At 45.3% G+C, this 9,931-nt stretch overlaps 1 long non-coding RNA gene across 2 annotated transcripts; it reads left to right on the top strand.

Moving 5' to 3' along the window:
- Positions 1 to 238: 238 nt before the first annotated feature.
- Positions 239 to 9,443, top strand: LOC134739101 (uncharacterized). 2 transcript variants are annotated; one of them, XR_010125604.1, is made up of 3 exons: positions 239 to 381; positions 6,924 to 7,146; positions 7,288 to 9,443. It is a non-coding gene; the product is annotated as an uncharacterized LOC134739101 (long non-coding RNA). The 2 variants fall into 2 exon arrangements; XR_010125603.1 differs by lacking the exon at positions 239 to 381 and adding an exon at positions 773 to 1,171 and having other exon boundaries at positions 7,288 to 9,430.
- The last annotated feature ends 488 nt before the right edge of the window (positions 9,444 to 9,931 follow it).

Below are 9,931 nucleotides of genomic sequence, written 5' to 3'. Positions count from 1 at the left end.
CCCCCAACACGCGCACCGGACAACCTCTCTCCTTAAACCACTCCGGGTGCATTTTCCAGAGAGCATGTGTTTCAAATGAAAGGTCAAAAAGGAGATCGGTTTCAGTTTGGAGCTAAGGGAGAGTGATTATTTCTCTAATGTGAGCTGCTTCCTGTTGCTAAAACACTGCCCCTTCAAACGAGATTGTTTGCTAAATGAGGCATCTCCTTCCTCTTTCTTCCTTGGATGAATTAGCAAGCAAGAAGAGTCAGTCTGAGGCTCCTCAGACGGACTGAGGAGCTTTATTTACTCTCTGTGGATAGTGGCCTGCCACCAGAGAGGCCACAGGCGATGGAGCTGACTCATAGGGTAAGGAGAAAATGGCCTGGATCGTTGACAGAGGTAAGCAGTGTCCAATTCCTCCTAGGCGGGGGAGGGAGAGGTTATGGCAAAGAAAGCCATTTCTATTCCACTGGGCAATTAATGCCACCATTTTTCTTGAAAAAGCATTTTTTTTTTCTTAAGCCGTTGAGGATAATTTAGCCCCCATCTTGACAGGATGTACTAATGACCGCTAATGGATACATTCTTTTAATAAATGAAGAGGCACAAGAAAATTGCCAGATATTAAACAGAGTCCCACATGTCTTATCTGAGACTATAATGGCCCTATCAAGTGACCCAAGTGAAAGAAATGTGACTCTTCAGAGGTTAGAGGAGTCTATTTTTTCTTAGTGCAATATAAATTCATGGCTAGAAAGAACAGTAATTCTTTGGTCTACCCTAGGAAATATTTAAAGGGGGCTGTCTCTCAAATGATGCATTTTCTATTGGTAGTAAAGGAAATATGAAATAGGTACCTCTGTGCACTGTGGATTTATGTAAATGGCTTTTTACCAGGTAATGTAGCTTAAAGCTCTGTCAAGTCTCTAACACTTGGAATTTTTGGCAAAGAAATGAAAGAACCTGTAAGTTATCATTATTTTATTTTATTTTTTTCAATACCTTCCAGGGTGGTCTTTTTGTTTGGTAATTTTAAACTACATTCTTGAAAAAGTTTCTCAAGATTCAAGCAATTCCTAGGACTGTACACTTGGGGAACATTTCTTAAAATACATAACAAATTCAAATTAATAAGAAAAAGACAACCCAGAAGAAAAATGGACACGTGAATTAATCAGAAACTCAAGAGGTAATGGCCAATAATCCTATGAAAAGGTGAATGATGCGTATGGTGGTCTTCTGCAACTTGCCTTTCTGCCTTTCTTTCTTTCCTTCCTTCCTCTCTCTTTCTTTCTCTCTCTCTTTTTTTTTTTTTTTTTTTTTTTGAGACAGAGTCTCACCGCTCTGTTGCCCAGGCTAGAGTGCGGTGGCGCAATCTCGGCTCACTTTAACCTCCGCGTCCGGGGTTCAAGTTATTCTTGTGCCTCAGCCTCCTGAGTAGCTGGGACCACCAGCCTGCACCACCACGCCGGCTAATTTAAGAAGGTGAACCTGATTGCAGAGTGTGTGGCTCTGGAGGCTGGGGACCCATTTTAGATGAAATGAAGTCGTTCATGTGCAACTGCAACAGTTTGACTGAAGGAGTGAAAGGAAGAGTGGAAATGATGAGTCAGAATGGCAGACTTTTGACAAGGTTTTGACGTGTTGGCCAGGCTTGTCTCAAAACGCCCGACCTCAAGTGATCCGCTCGCCTTGGCCTCCCGAAGTGCTGGGATTACAGTTGTGAGCCACCGCGCCTGGCCCAACTGCCATTTTCTTTTTCTTTCTTTCTTTTTTTTTTCCCTGAGACGGAGTCTCACTCTGTCACCAGGCTGGAGTGCTGTGGCGCGATTTCGGCTCTCTGAAACCTCCACCTCCTGGGTTAGAGGGATTTTCCTGCCACAGCCTCCTGGGTAGCTGGGACTACAGGTGCACACCACCATGCCCAGCTAATTTTTTGTATTTTTAGTAGAGACGGGGTTTCGCCATGTTGGTCAGGTTGGTCTCGATCTCCTGACCTCGTGATCCACCCGCCTGGGCCTCCGAAAGTGCCAGGATTACAAGCGTGAGCCACCGCACCCGGCCCCAACTGCCATTTTCAATATAACACTATGCCTCTGCGCTTGGTCCATCCATGGTATCGTGTGTAGCAACATCATTTTCACTATGGTAATTATTCAGTGGAGGAATATTCCACAATTTTGTTCTCCCTACATGCAGCATGGTTCTGTGTCTGGAATTGGTGGGTTCTTGGTCTCACTGACTTCAAGAATGAAGCCATGGACCCTAGCGGTGAGTGTTAACAGCTCTTAAGGCAGTGCCTCTGGAGTTGTTCCTTCCTCCCAGTGGGCTCGTGGTCTTGCTGGCTTCAGGAGTGAAGCTGCAGATCTTCGCGGTGAGTGTTACAGCTCATAAAAGCAGTGTGGACCCGAAGAGTGAGCAGTAGCAAGATTTATTGCAAAGAGTGAAAGAACAAATCTTCCACAGTGTGGAAGGGGACCCGAGCGGGTTGCCACTGCTGGCTGGGGCAGCCTGCTTTTATTCTCTTATTTGGCCCCACCCACATCCTGCTGATTGGTGGAGCTGAGTGGTCTGTTTTGACAGGGTGCTGATTGGTGTGTTTGCAATCCCTGAGCTAGACACAAAGGTTCTCCACCTCCCCACTAGATTAGCTAGATACAGAGTGTGGACACAAAGGTTCTCCAAGTCCCCATCAGAGAAGCTAGATACAGAGTGTTGATTGGTGCATTTGCAAACCCTGAGCTAGACACAGGGTGCTGATTGGTGTGTTTACAAACCTTGAGCTAGATACAGAGTGCCAGTTGGTGTATTTACAATCCCTGAGCTAGACATAAAGGTTCTCCAAGTCCCCACCAGACTCAGGAGCCCCAGCTGGCTTCACCCAGTGGATCCCCCCACGGGGGCTGCAGGTGGAGCTGCCTGCCAGTCCCACGCCATGTGCCCACACTCCTCAGCCCTTGGGTGGTCGATGGGACTGGGCACCATGGAGCAGGGGGCAGCGCTCACTGGGGAGGCTGGGGCAGCACAGGAGCCCACGGAGGGGGTGGGAGGCTCAGGCATGGCGGGCTGCAGGTCCTGAGCCTGCCCCACGGGAAGGCAGCTAAGGCCCGGTGAGAAATCGAGTGCAGCGCTGGTGGGCTGGCACTGCTGGGGTACCCAGTACACCCTCCGCAGCCGCTGGCCTGGGTGCTAAGCCCCTCATTGCCCGGGGCCGGCAGGGCCAGCCAGCTGCTCCGAGTGCGGGGCCCACCAAGCCCACGCCCACCCGGAACTCCAGCTGGCCCGCAAGCGCAGCGTGCAGCCCCGGTTCCCGCTGGCGCCTCTCCCTCCACACCTCCCTGCAAGCTGAGGGAGCCGGCTCTGGCCTTGGCCAGCCCGGAAAGGGGCTCCCACAGTGCAGCAGTGGGCTGAAGGGCTCCTCAAGTGCCACCAAAGTGGGAGCCCAGGCAGAGGAGGCACCGAGAGTGAGCGAGGGCTGTGAGGACTGCCAGCAAGCTGTCACCTCTCAGTTCCATATTTAGAAAGCTCAAAAACAGCTTAAAATTATAAAATGGATTATGTATGGATATATACATACCTGACAAAACTGCTTAAAACAAGCAAAATCACAATAAAAACAATCTTCAAGATAATATTTTCTTCATGGAGAGGGAGACTGACACTGAGGAGAGGATGGGAAATGTATCAGTTATCTATAGCTATGTAAAGACCCACCCTAAAATAGTGGCTTAAAACAACCAGTTATTGTTCATGATTCTCTGGGTCAAGACTTCAGGCAAGGCTTGGTGGGGATGGCTTGTCTCTGGCTCACTCATGTGTCTGTGTTCAGCTGGGCTGGTAGGTCCAAGATGGCCTCACCCTCAAGGCTGGGGCCTTGGTGCTGTGTGTTGGCTGGAGTTCCTCAGACTTCCTCCATGTGGCTTCTCTCTTCATGTAGAGTTTCATCTTTTGTTCCATGTTATTTTCCCTCCAAGAGGTTAGCCTGGAGTTCTTTACAAGGAGAAATCATCCACTAATATTTGTATAACTAAAACTTGATGGCAATTTAAATATATTAGCAAAGGTGTGCTCTGTGGTCCAATATTGTCGGGAAATGTTGCATATGGCTTCTCCTTGTGGAGCTTCCACTGCAAACAAAACAGAAAGCTTACTAAAGTCTCTGAGAGGTCTTGCATGGAGCAAAGAAAGACAAAAGGTGAGATGCTATGTCTTTTTTCCAGGGATATATAAAGGAAGGGCTGGGTTAGATAAAGCCAGAAGGCTTTGGCTTGCCTTATGAGAACATCATCATCATCTTAACTCTGCTATTCCTGTGCCCATCAGAGTCCCAGTATAACTGCAGGTGGCTCCAACTGCCAAGGCGTCTGAACACTCCTAAAACCTGTAGGGAGTAGCCACAAGGCCAAAGGGTCAACAGTGCTTTTCCAGGAGTCAGGTCATTTATGTTTCTGCCTCTGTCCACCGTCCTGCCAGTGACCTTGTCTTGAATTAGTTCACCTCCTTAACTCCTGTCTCTTGTTTGCTTTAACCCCCATGACCTGCTTTGATCAATTACCAGCTTGTCCCTGATGCTTGATGACCATAAGTTCCTTGGATTCTTTCCTTTGAAAGTTAGTCCATGTTAGTTGTGACAAACTCAAATAATACCAAAAAGCGAAAGCCTTCCCTTATCTGTTTCAATCCCCCAGTCCCACCATTAACAGTTGATCAGTTCAGTTTCCTTCTAGATGATTTTCCATGTTTATGTAAACACATGTGCATATATATTTGAACAAAATGGGTATCAACATGTTCATATAGTTCTGTAATCTTTTTCATTTAATATATCATGCATATTATTACATGTCAGTACATATAGATTGATCTCTTTTTAATAGTGTCAGTGGGTGGACTCACGTCTATAATCCCAACAGTTTCGGAGGCCGAGAGGGGAGGATTGCTTGAATCCAGGAATAAGTACAAGACCAGCCTGGGAAACATAGTGAGACTCCTTTCTACAAAACCATAACTAAAAAATTAGGTGGGCATGGTGGCACATGCCTGTAGTCCCAGTTACTCAGGAGGCTGAAGCAGGAGGATGGCTTGAGCCCATGAGTTTGAAGCTGCAGTGAGCTGTGATTGTGCCACTGTACTCCAGCCTGGGCAACAGAATGAGTGTCAAAAAAAAAGTGTCATTACACCGAAGTATGGAAGTTCCTTTGTTTATTCAGCTCTTTTCCTCTGGATCAATGTTCATGTTGCTCCTTATTATTATTATTATTATTATTATTAGGCTATTATAAACAATGTGGCTGTGACTGCCTCCCCACCCACTCCATGTATCTAAATCTTTGTACATTCACACCAGCTAATGTTCTGAGGAATACGTTTCCAGAAGGGCAGTGCTGGATCTTAAGGCATGCCTGGCCTCCTCTCTCTCATTATCCTTTTGACCCTGATATCCTAGAGACCTCTGTTGTTACTTGCCTGCCTGCCCAGATCAGTCTGTGGTTCACTTGTTCCAGGGCTCCTCAGAGAGTCAGTCACTTATACATGCTCTCTGAAGCTTTGTCCAGGCAGCCTAGGTTGCTCACATCAGTTGACAGCTATGCTCAATTACAGCACTTGCCACGTTGTGTTATAATTGTTTTTCGACTTGTCTAATTTCTCCACTAGATTGGAACTTTCCAAAGGCATCCTCAGTGTCTGGCACAAGACTTAGCACTCAGACCAAATTCGTTAGCAAATTTTATTGAACTCACACTGTGTGCTAAACACTAGCACTGTGTACATAGAGCTATGGACAAAATCAAATTCCCTGCTTGAGTGGGCAGAGACACACAATCCACAAACAATCATAAATAATTTGTTAGATGGAAAGTGCTATATAAAGAAAAATAAGGCACAGTACAGCCTTAGAGAATGCTGCTGTTCACAGGTGGCATATATTTGAGCATGGATCTAAATGAGGTGAAGGATTGAGATGGCTGCTTGGGGAAGAACTTTCCAGGCATGAATGAATGCCTGAATTGAGCATCTCCACTCCCTGATATGAGAGAAGAGACGTAACAAAGATTCCCCCAGAACCAAAAGGATCCGAGATAAGGTTAACTTGATTAAGGAGCTTAATGTGAATGCCACACCTTGGGTTTCCCAGGAAGAAGACTCCCAGATGAAGACCAGTGTTTAGGAAGCTTATTAGGAATGCTTGCGGGATCAACACCTGTTGGGGAAGAAAGGCAGCAAGATTGGGCAGAGGACAGAGTTGGGCTATGGTGCAGTCTCAGTGGAGGTTTCCATCAGCCATTGGGAGTTCTGAAGCTGGGCTGGCCCTTCGGGGTGGTCCCAAGTTGGGGGCTGGATCTTTATGCCTCGACTTAGTCCATCATTAGATGTTGGCCACCCCAGGAAGGAGTATGACCTTGGGTGAGGTGGCTCCCCTCTGCCACAGTAGTCCTTGGCAGCTGAGGGCTACTTAAATGATTTCAACTTCTTCCTTTTGTTCCCCCAGCACCAGGAGTGGAGGGAGGGAGTCCTTCCTTCCTGAAAGGGTTCTGGGTGGGCCAGTTCAGTGTTCATCACCATGAGACAAGGTGGCACATGGTGATGGGGAGCACAACATGCTGGGGTGGGTGGGGGAGGGCAGTCAATAGATGCAGGTCTAAACCTTGCTGCATTGGAGAGAAGATAAGAGAAAAAGTTGCTGAGACGGTTTCCTGGGCCTTTGTGCTCTCAGAGTCCTTTCCTTTTCTTAGCTTGCCCAGTCGTGCTGACACCTGCAGGCTGCATCTCTCAAACTCCCCATCAGTTGGTTTCTGGCAGGTTTGACCAGGAGAAACCACTGATCAGACATAAGCAGGAGGAAACCAGAGAAACCAGAGTATTTCCATCCTTCCTCTTTGCCTTGGGCAGGAACTGCATTAGCAGCTTGTCTTCTCTCTTGTTCTAACTCTCCTATGCAGGCTCACTGTGGTTCCAGCTCCCATAAAGGAATCTCTCAGTTCCTGGCTCTGGCCACACTACTGTGGTAGATGTGAGGTACTCAGGTCCTCTTTAAGGAAGGACTTGCTGCCCAGCGGCAGGTGGTGCAGCCAGCATCCAGCTGTCAGCTCCTACAGGGTCAGCCTTACTTGCAGAGAACCACCTTGCTCGAGGTCATGCCCTTCCTGAAGCAGCTGGCATCCAGTAAGTGGAAGAGGCGGGGTGTTGAATGCCCTGCCATTCTGGCTTGTTGGAGGACACGGGTGGGCTGAGGTTTCATTGGGTCTGCATAACTGTGTGGCTTCTGCCTCTGCCCATTCTGTTGCTTCTCCTTCCCCTTCCCAGGTGTTGACCACTCATGAACACCTTGCACTCCAGTATATTTCTAAGTGCTTCTGAGAACCCAACCTGCAACACCACTTCTCCCCTCTGCCTCCAGCCTAGAGATGGGAATGGCTTCCTGCTGGTGCTAATCTTTAGGTGGCCTCACCATGTCCCATTTGGACACTCTGCTCTTGCATCATCCATGTAATCAATTAACTGCATTAAATCCCCATCTCTTTAAATAAAGTAGGTTCTGACACAGCCAACATTATACTGAATGGCGAAAAGTTGAAAGCGTTCCCCCTGAGAACTGGAACAAGACAAGGATGCTCCCTTTCACCACTTCTATTCAACGTAGAACTGGAAGTCCTAGCCAGAGCAATCAGACAAGAGAAGGCAATAAAGGACATCCAAATAAGTAAAGAGGAAGTCAAACTGTCACTGTTTGCTGATGATATGATTGTATACCTAGAAAACCCTAAGAACTTATCCAAAAAGCTCCTAGAACTGGTAAATGAATTCAGTGAAGTTTCAGGATACAGAATTAATGTACACAAGTCAGTAGCACTGCTATACACCAACAGTAACCAAGCTGAGACTCAAATCAAGAACTTAGCCTCTTTTACAATAGCTGCAAAAAATAAAATAAAATACTTAGGAATATACCTGTTACCAAGGAGGTGAAAGACCTCTACAATGAAAACTATAAAACACTGCTGAAAGAAATCATAGATGACACAAACAAATGGGAACACATCCCATGCTCATGGATGGGTAGAATCAATATTGTGAAAATGACCACACTGCCAAAAGCAATCTACAAATTCAGTGCAATTCCTATCACGGTATCACCAACATTCTTCACAAAGCTGGAAAAAGCAATCCTAAAATTCATATGGAACAAAAAAAGAGCCCACATAGCCAAAGCAATACTAAGCAAAAAGAACAAATCTGGAGGCAGCACATTACCTGACTTCAAACTATACTATAAGGCCATAGTCACCAAAACAGCATGGTACTGGTATAAAATAGGTACATAAACCAATGGAACAGAATAGAGAACCCAGAAATAAAGCCGGATACTTATAGCTAACGAGTCTTCAACAAAGCAAACAAAATAAAGTGGGGAAAGGACACCCCATTCAACAAATGGTGCTGGGATAATTGTCAAGCCACATGTAGAAAAAATGAAACTGGATCCTCATCTCTCATTTTATACAAAAATCAACTCAAGATGGATCAAAGACTTAAGTCTAAGACCTGAAACCATAAAAATTCTAGAAGATAACATTGGAAAAACCCTTCTAGACATTGGTATACGCAAAGACTTCACAACCAAGAACCCAAAAGAAAATGCAACAAAAACAAAGATAGATAGGTAGGATTTAATTAAACTAAATTACTTCTACACAGCAAAAGAAATTATCAGTATAGACCACCCACAGAGTAGGAGAAAATCTTTGCAATCTATACATCTGACAAAGGATTAATATCCAGAATCTACAAGGAACTCAGATCAGCAAGAAAAAAAACAAAGAATCCCATCAAAACATGGGCTAAGGACATGAATAAACAATTCTCAAAAGATGTACAAAGGGCCAACAAACATATGAAAAAATGTTCAACATCACTAATTATCAGGGAAATGCAGATCAAAACCACAATGAGATGCTACCTCACTCCTACAAGAATGGCCATAATCAAAAGATCAAAAATAATAGATGTTGGCATGGATGTGAAGAAAAGGGAACACTTTTACACTGCTGGTGGGAATGTAAACTAGTACAACCACTATGGAAAACAGTGTGGAGATTCCTTAAAGAACGATAAATAGATGAACCGTTTGATCCAGTGATCCCACTACTAGGTATCCACCCAGAGGAAAAGAAGTTACTATACGAAAAAGATACTTGCACATGGATGTTTATAGCAGCACAATTCTCAATTGCAAAAATATGGAACCAGCCCACATGCCCATCAGTCAATGAGTGGATAAAGAAAATGTGAGGGATAAAAGACTACACATTGGGTACAGTGTATACTGCTTGTGTGAAGGGTGCACCAAAATCCCAGAAGTCACCACTGAAGGACTTATTCATGTAACCAAACACCACCTGCTCCCCAAAAATCTATTGAAATGGAAAATAAATAAATAAAGTAGGTTCTGTTTTCCTGGCTAGACACTGCCTAATATACTGAGTTTTACATCTACACTTCAGTTTATATTCTCATTTCCCTTGCTAATCTAGTATTTTACAAGGGGGCCCTCAACTCACAAATATATATTAATATATATATGTTTGTGTGTATATATTCCTCATCTGCAACCAAACGCAGATCGAAAATACAGTATTCCTGGAATGTGAAACCCACGTATATCAATGGCCGACTTTTCATATATGCATGTTCCTCAGGGCTCAACTGCAGGACTTAAGTATATGGAAATCTGGATATGTGAGGGGGTCCTGGAACCAATCCCTTGTGGATACCAAGAGATGACTGTATATATTTGCTCCAACAGTGAAGATGCAGCATACATAAGTGTTTTGCCACGACTATGCCAAATGTCATACTTGGGGTCAGGATGAAGCCCATGCTGAGGTCCAAGGGGAGTGGGTGGATGGGCACATAGCTGTAAGAACACTTGGAGGGCCTTAAGCAGGTG

The sequence above is a fragment of the Pongo pygmaeus genome, chromosome 2 (assembly GCF_028885625.2).
Source record: "Pongo pygmaeus isolate AG05252 chromosome 2, NHGRI_mPonPyg2-v2.0_pri, whole genome shotgun sequence".
NCBI classification, from domain to species: Eukaryota; Metazoa; Chordata; class Mammalia; order Primates; family Hominidae; genus Pongo; species Pongo pygmaeus.
Note: the sequence above shows the minus strand (reverse complement) of the source record. Positions and strands in the feature narration are given on the sequence as shown.